The following is an 8,940-nucleotide window of genomic DNA, read 5'->3' as shown; positions in this document are numbered from 1 at the left end:
TTTCCCTTGTCTTAATCCTGTCTACCTACTTTCCCTTGTCTCAAACCTACGTAGATGCAGGGGAAACGAGAGATGATACCCTTCTGATATACCCTGAACACCATTTTTTATCTCAGTCAGAGGGCAAGAGTTATTTTTTACATTATCTCTCCCTTGTCTCACACCTACCTACCTACTTTCCCTTCTCAAAACCTACGTAGACAGAGGGAAAACAAGCTATGATACCCTTCTAATATACCCTGAACACCTGTCACTACTTAATTTTTTTTTATCTCAGTCAGAGGGCAAGTTATTTTTTACATTATCCCTCCCTTGTCTCACACCCACCTACCTACATTCCCTTCTCAAAACCTAAGTAGATGGAAGGAAAACGAGATATGATACCCTTCTAATATTTCCTGAGCACCCGTGTCTACTGCAGCTATTGATCTCCCTCCGTCAGAAGGCTCCTGGAAGGGCTCAGTGCCAGACGTAGGAACACTCTGGGCTCTTGAAGAGAATCATTAAATACCATCAAAGGGGAAATATTATTCAATCCTGTTGGTGGAAGGGAGATTGAAACCCTATCTTAGTATTTTTTTATCCCTTTATGCAATGATGGACCTTTTTATATTACTTGACTCCAATGGCAAACACCTCCCTTCCACTCCTCCGGTGTGTTTGTTTGTTTAAAAAGATTGACTACTTAAATAACTAAATCACAGACGAGTACTAACTGATATCCCAAGTCCTTCGGCCCAGCGGTGCCACAAAACAAAATATCGTACCCCCGGTGGGACTCGAACCCACAATCCCTGGCTTAGGAGGCCAATGCCTTATCCATTAGGCCACGGGGGCTGCAAAATTATATGAAAGAATGCTTACAAAATTCTAGGCAGACAGATGTTGTGTTTGAAATGGTAAATAAAGACAGACGAGAAGGTGCCTTAGAGTTTTAGAGAAGGGAGGCGAGGGGGGGGGGGGTTGTAAAAGGGGAGACAGATTGAAAAAAAGTAGTAGACAGACAGATAAACGGATAGACAGATACACATATAATGACATTCAGCAACGGGGTTAATCTAGTGTAGGCCTCTAAAACACACACACACACACACACACACACACACACACACACACACACACACACACACTCTACACATCCCCCCCCCTTCCCCTCACACGATAAATTGATAGATAAATATATATGTATACAAAACAAACAAATAGAGAAGAAAGAAAACTGAGATAAATAAATTAAATAAAAAATAAATGATTCAGTTCTCTCTCCCGTTACTGTTTTTTTTCTTCTTTTTTTTTAACGTGTCAGTATTGTAAACACGAGCGGGCGGCAAGAGTTTAATGATGACAGAGTAAATTTTAAGCCCCTGTCCAGTATATACATTTTTTTTCCCATGGTTGGTTTAGGGGGATCATCTAAAATCTCCGGGATGTTCAGCGTGCAGGCAAACATTTATTATTGGGGGGGAGCTTGTCTGCCTGGCCCGCAAACACCCCCCCATCACACACACACACACACACACACACACACACACACACACACACACACACCAAACAAATATATATACACCGCTGTCAAACGGAAGATAAATTAAAAGTTTCATCTTCATAATATCCCGTTGTAGTTTTATAATTTCATAGATGAGTTCTCCGTTAGAATTTTGCATGAAGTTAAGACATTTATCTGATATTATAGTTTTTGTCTGATCTTCCTTTTATCCTCACAAGTAATTTTTAACTCCCAGTAACAGAATATTAAAGAAAAAAATACATTAATCACTCTACTATTTGATTCATGGTTTAGTTTATATACTTTCCTATGATTTATGTGTTTGAAAATTGCCTCCACCTTGTTAAGTATTTGGGCATTATAGAGAACGGCTAATTTGTCTCCAGGATTCAACGCAAGTTTCCTATTTTTTTTTTAAGGGCCCCGTTCAAAATGTGCCGACTCTGGCCACGACAACCCAGCGACTCAAGGTACACGAGGTCTTGGGGTGTGAAACTTTTATGTGGAAGGGTCGTACATGGTCGAAAAGAGGGCTAGCAACGATCGCCGGATGATGAGTCGGCTCAGTTTGAAGGGGACCTAAAAGTCACTGGGTTGTCTTGGCTCAGAGTCGGCACAGTGTCAACGATGGAATAATATCAAAACCTGGGCTACGGCAAGGCATTGATCGTTTTTAAAGTCACATTTCTTAAAACATATTCGCACCCCTTTCATTCTCTCCTTAGTTTGAATAGTAATGTTTCCAGGTATCGAGCCAGACTTCCTGCTCGTTTATCTGGTCAACTTTAATCAACCTTTTCAATTATCCACGGGCCAGACACACCAGTCCTATGCATAACCCACCACTCGGAAACGTATTAAAAGTTTATATTACTCCATGTTCACCGGCAGCTTTAAGGTTCGATTAATGAACTTTTCTATTATTTATGTATGAAAATCACTAGTCATACATTATCTTTGGGTATTAGAGAAAAGTTTGTTCTTAATTCAGGGAAGTTTTGAAAAGAACAAAGCATTAGACTAAACTTCCTCTGTTCTCGAAATTTCTCTTGCCAACTTTAACTTTGTTCGTCATTCCCAGTCCATGAAAGTTTGGCCTGGAAATAGATTAGTATAAGTATTACTATTTTAACATACTCAAATTTTGTTGGGATATTTATGAGTGGGTCTGTGATAAGCTTGACTGAGTATCTTTAAATAGCCGTATTATACAAGTTAAGCAAGAGATAACTGCTTAACATGTGTAATTAGATTAAACTATCACTCTGCAGCCAGTATGGAATCGCGTTGCCAAGTACTTGTATCAACACTTCGTAATGGGCAGCAGATATTCTCTTACTTAATATAAAAAAATATGCAAGCTAGACTATTCTCATCTTGCATTGCCTCCTCCTCTTTGTTCTCTTCCTCTTCCTCCTCCTCCTCCTCTTTGTTCTCTTCCTCTTCCTCTTCCTCCTCCTCCTCCTCTTTGTCTGGTGATTGTAATGGTGGATTTTGTTATCCTTTCTTTATTTGTTTAAAGTCTGATATATCCAATTTTCTTTTCGTTACAGATTGTTGTTGTTGTTGTTGTTGTTGTTGTTGTTGTTGTTGTTGTTGTTGTTGTTGTTGTTGTTGTTGTTGTTAATGGGTTTAGTACATGTAGCTAGTGTGTATAATATATCTTTTTACACGTTCGGTAGTTTATCGCCGACATATAATTATTTGATTGGCACCTTCATTGCTAGCTATGGCGGCGTGATGTTGATTTGGCCTAAATATTGTATTGACACTCACTCGTTTATTATTCCGGTTATTGAACTCTTTGATGAATGCATTTTAATAACACGATAACATTTGTAGCTTATCATCAGCTGGTTGGAGTGCTTGGTACCTTTTTAACCCGTATTCTGAAACGTATCGGGGCTTCAGTTCGCCTGTTTCAAAAGTCATGTGGAGTAGAAGTTCCTGGGATTTTCATGGACTCCTTTGTGATCCAGGCAATAGTTATAGATGATTTCTGCACCATGAAGGGAAAGATAGGGGAGGGAGGGAAGGGGAGGAGGGGCTGGGGAGGAAGGAAGGCAAGGGAGGGGAATGGAGGGAAGGAGAGGAAGGGGAGGGGAGGGAGAAGGGGGCGGGGGAGGAAAGGAAGGCAAGGGAGGGGGAATGGAGGGAAGGAGAGGAAGGGAGGGAGGAGGAGGTGGGCTGGGGAGGGAATTAAGGCAAGGGAGGGGAATGGAGGGAAGGAGAGGAAGGGGAGGGAGGGAGGGGCTGGGCTGGGGAGGGAAGGAAAGGGAGGGGGAATGGAGGGAAGGAGAGGAAGGGAGGGGAGGGAGGGGTGGGCTGGGGAGGGAAGGAAGGCAAGGAGGGGGGAATGGAGGGAAGGAGAGGAAGGGGAGGAGGGGAGGGCTGGGCTGGGGAGGGAAGGAAGGCAAGGGAGGAAAAGGAGGGAAGGAGAGGAAGGGAGGGAGGGAGGGGATGGGGAGGGAAGGAAGGCAAGGGAGGGGAAAAGGAGGAAGGAGAGGAAGGGAGGGAGGGGTGGGCTGGGGAGGGAAGGAAAGCAAGGGAGGGGAAAAGAGGGAAGGAGAGGAAGGGGAGGGGAGGGGGTGGGCTGGGGAGGGAAGGAAGGCAAGGGAGGGGAAAGGAGGGAAGGAGAGGAAGGGGAGGGAAGGGAAGGGGTGGGCTGGGGAGGAAAGTAAGGCAAGGGAGGGGAAAGGAGGGACGGAGAGGAAAGGGAGGGGAGGGGCTGGGCTGGGGAGGAAGGAAGGCAATGGAGGGGAAAGGAGGAAGGAGAGGAAGGGAGGGAGGTAGGCTGGGGAGGGAAGGAAGGCAAGGGAGGGGAAAGGAGGGAAGGATAGGAAGGGGAGGGAAGGGAAGGGGTGGGCTGGGGAGGAAAGTAAGGCAAGGGAGGGGAAAGGAGGGAAGGAGAGGAAAGGGAGGGGAGGGGCTGGGGATGGAAGGAAGGCAAGGGAGGGGAAAGGAGGGAAGGAGAGGAAGGGGAGGAAAGGATAGGAAAGAAATTCACATCCTTTTTAACGGGAAAATCGCCCATGAAAATTCGTTTAATCCTTTCTGTGACCTTGGGAAATCGTCACAATGGGAGCCCGATAGTTTTATGAGGCTATTATGTTTTCGTGTCTCGCTTCTCATGTGTGTTCCCATTAGCCTATCTTTCCCTAAGTGGCCCAAGGTTCATTACTTCAAGGTGCATGTATGATCGGGAAAGTCGTCCATAAAAACCCGGTTAAGCTTCTCTGTGGCCTTGGAAAATAGTCGTTATGGGAGCCCGATACGTTAAAGAAGATTAGGACTCCAACGTTGCCTGATTGTCGTACTCAGCCGCTTATATTTCCCGACCTCCTACCCCAAAACTGTCTTCTGGGCTCCACTAACGAAACTCATTTATAGTTATCGTTAAAAAGAGTTAGATCCTGATGTTTCTTGGCAATAGTTAGGCGTCAGAAACCGGTAAATGCTATGTTCTGAGTACGATAATCTGCCACTCGATTGTCGTACTCAGCCGCTTATATTTCCCGACCTACTACCCCAAAACTGTCTTCTGGGCTCCACTAACGAAACTCATTTATAGTTATCGTTAAAAAGAGTTAGATCCTGATGTTTCTTGGCAATAGTTAGGCGTCAGAAAACGGTAAATGCTAAGCTCTGAGTACGACAATCTGGTACTCGATTGTCGTACTCTGAGGCTTGTATTTCCCGACCTCCTACCCCAAACCTGTCTTCTGGGCTCCACTAACGAAACTCATTTATAGTTATCGTTAAAAGAGTTAGATCCTAATGTTTCTTGGCAATAGTTAGGCGTCAGAAACCGGTAAATACTATACGATAATCTTGCAACAGTGATAAAGAGTCTGAAAGCGGCTCGTAGACTCCATAAGGGTCGGTGTTATAAGAGACTCTCGATTCTCACATCAGCTTTTTCTAAAGGTCAAAGAGGGGGTCAGTCGGGTTCTAATGAGTGTTTCTTCAGGGTCACGGTACAGAAGAAGACTCAAACTACCATCAGGGTCATAAAACTACCCCTGGAAATGCCCACAACTCCTACGAAAGCCTTGGCAAATATGTGTTCTTGGGCTGCGATATGTTTTGTAATACGTTCTTGTGTTCTTAGCCCCTTGGTGAACTTCGTGGCTCCCCCTGACGTGAAGTTTATGAAGTTTCAATGATTTCTTCGACGGCACAGCTAACTTCGTACCTCATTTTTGAATACATATATATTTTCCCCATTTTTCGAGTGAGGATTCTTATGAACTTCTTATGTTAATGGAAAAAGGAATAAATCGAACTAGCCAGGGTGGAGGTCTTGAAGTAAAATCTTGCCAACGGACATCAGGTATTATTATTATTATTATTATTATTATTACTATCATTATTATTATTATTGTGTTGTTCAGGTCGGTTATAATGTCACTTTGGAAGGCAGGAAGGCTACTCTTTACTTATATCTATTATGGTGGTGGAGATGAGTAGCAGGCTTTTTTTGTACTTTTTTTTATTGCCCTTGAGCAGTGTCCTCTGATGTAAAAAAAAAAAAAAAGGGAGACAGGTCGGGCTATAGGTGTGTTCACGAGGGAGTGTAGCAGCCTTAGGAATCACAGACGCCCCCTCAAAGTCCCCCTACGCCCCTCGCCCCCTCGCCCACAAAGTACACACGCACCTCAATGGATTACCTAAAGCTTAAAGTAGTGATGTCATTAAGCTTAACTGCGCGGCGTCGATCTCCGTAAGCAGGGACGGGTAGCCTCATTTACCGAACACCTGGCTGGTCCCCCCCCGAGGCCCCGTGTTGTCTCAGGTGTGCTAGCCGGCCGGGGTTAATAGAGCGGCATTGTGCGGCTTGGTTACCTGCTTCATACACCCACGACGTAAGGATGGAAGTAATCTCTCCTGGAATAGTATAGAGGCCTGGAGGGGTAACCTATCCCTCACTTCATGCATGGAAAGAACTCGTCATATTTTACTATAATCATTGTTTTTGACATATGATATCTTGCAAAAGTGGTCTAAAGTCGCATTCTGCTGTTTATTGCTCCCATGAAACAGGTATACCTCAACGGACTCGTAAAATGAGGTGCGAAAAGCCTAGTTAAGGTGTTAATTGACTTCAGGTTTGTCATTTCACGGTGCGATATGTCAACAGTTCGGCAGTGACCTCAAGGAAACAGAACACCACGTAAACACATATTAAGTCAATTATTCAAAACCGAGCGATCTATAAATATGTTAAGCGTTTCGTGAAAGATTTTGAGTTATGCTGATGTAATAGAATACCGTAGACAGACAACACAGTATATGTCTAGTGATAATGGGCTAGTGGAAATGTGTGTGTGTGTGTGTGTGTGTGTGTGTGTGACGTTTTTTTCAATGAAGCGACGGATAGGCTACAACTACAGGCCTCTACTATTCCAGGAGAGATTACTTCCATCCTACAGCTACAGGGAGTATGATCGCATTTTATTTTGTGTGTGTCGGTGAGCATCTATCACGACTAAGAATTATGGAACAACTATTACAGACGGTGCATATAATAAAAGAAACCAAGTATTGCGGTTCAAGATTTACACTCGGTTACGGCAACTAAAATCACATAAGGTATTAGCGCGTTATCAAGTGGTCGTTATAGGGAGAGATCGCGTCCCTGCTTCTATTAGAGGAGGCGTCGTATGCAGAGCTATGTAGCATTGAAGAGACAGAGTACCAACAGGAAATAGGGAACACACACACACACACACACACACACACACACACACACACACACACACACACGGCAGCCTCGGAAGCTCTGCGGGATAAGCTGAAAGGGCTCTCCGTGTTTCTGTTGAAAGCTGAAGAGATTCGTAGCGCGCGTCCTGAATGTCTGTGAGGAGGAGGCTGTGATATTGGGGGGAGGCGGCGACGATAAGCAGCAGAGTAACCATGGACACACACACACACACACACACACACACACACACACACACACACTCGTCTTGTGGGATTTGAAGGCTGTCTGTCACTATAGCAACGGTGTGTCTGTCTGTCTGTCTGTCTGTCTGTCTGTGTGTGTGTGTGTGTGTGTGTGTGTGTGTGTGTGTGTGTGTGTGATCGTACATACTGACCCCAGCAACGAAAATTACCTTAGTCTTAACCAGCTTGGGGTCACCTCGCCCACACTTTGCCCTAATTTTCCACTTAGGAAGCAATAAAACTAGCGACGGGAGGCAAATTAGCTCCTGCAAAGTTTTGATTAGCTCATCTACACTTTGTCCTGTATTTTCAAGCAGTGTTTCGTTCAAACTTCTACGAGACAGCAATATAAGCTTTGATGTCTTTATCCATGTTTGTGATGTAATTTCGTTTTTATTTCTTCAGCGTCAAACTAATGTAGGGCCGTTTTTGTATATTGAAGTGGATAATGCAAGCCCGTTTTCAACATAAGCTAGCTCCTTGAATTCCCTCGTATTAATCATCTGACCAATTCTCTATACGCAATTTGAAAAGCGTATTGTATTCACGGTCACTGTTATTTTACCCCGTCAAGACACAGACACAAAAGTGCTGGTCAAGATTATATTAGTTTTTTCTAATTCTCTCTCTCTCTCTCTCTCTCTCTCTCTCTCTCTCTCTCTCTCTCTCTCTCTCTCTCTCTCTCTCTCTCTCTCTCTCTCTCTCTCTCTCACCTCGTCTCGTCTCATTTTGCCTCTTGAGGAATACTTCCACATAAAAACCTCGGCAAATTACCCACGCTTCTTATCCCTGACCCTCGACGCTCTTGATTCCTTCCTTTCCTTCCCCACTCTCTAAGACTCGTCACTGTAAGGCACGCAAACACCTGATTACCCCGACACAAACACTTGATCACCCAAACGATTGCCCTTCACGCGTGCTTCCGTGTTCCTCGTCACCCCCTCCTGGTGCGACGCATGATCCTTGCCTAACCACAGCCTCGAGGCTCTGACGGCGCTTATCCACCTTTTGGAGAAAATTATGAATATTTTTTTCACGATTTATAGGATCATATTCTTGAACATTTCGGCGCCCAAACACACACATTTGATCTGGCTCTCGTAGGAGCTGTGGATCTTTCCAAGGGTAGTTTTATGACCCTGGTGATAGCATGACCTCTCTTCTTTACCGTGAAGGTGAATAAACACTCATCAGAGCCCGACTCATCTTTTCGGCCTTTGGGAAGTGTGAACGTGAAAGGCGGAAGCGTCATAGAATACCAACCACATTTATCTTTTTCTCTCTTTGAAGTTCGTAAAATTAAGGAAAATATCTAAGGTCACTTCTGGGCAATTTCCTTTTCTTTCCTACGTTATCCAACTACTCGTACTAGACTATAATTACGTACTTATATATTTCTTACTATTTATATTTATTTTTTATCTTTATTCTTTTTTTCCTTTTTTTTTTTTAGGTGAGATGACTCTTTAAGACGAACCATCTGTACA

At 44.0% G+C, this 8,940-nt stretch overlaps 1 non-coding gene across 1 annotated transcript; it reads right to left on the bottom strand.

Moving 5' to 3' along the window:
• Positions 1–764: 764 nt before the first annotated feature.
• On the bottom strand, positions 765–837 carry Trnar-ccu (transfer RNA arginine (anticodon CCU)). The gene has a single exon. It is a non-coding gene; the product is annotated as a tRNA-Arg (tRNA).
• Positions 838–8,940: the final 8,103 nt, after the last annotated feature.

The sequence above is a fragment of the Eriocheir sinensis genome, chromosome 52, assembly GCF_024679095.1.
Source record: "Eriocheir sinensis breed Jianghai 21 chromosome 52, ASM2467909v1, whole genome shotgun sequence".
Lineage (NCBI taxonomy): Eukaryota > Metazoa > Arthropoda > Malacostraca > Decapoda > Varunidae > Eriocheir > Eriocheir sinensis.
The sequence above is the reverse complement of the archived record's forward strand: the minus strand, read 5'-3'. Positions and strand labels throughout refer to the sequence as shown.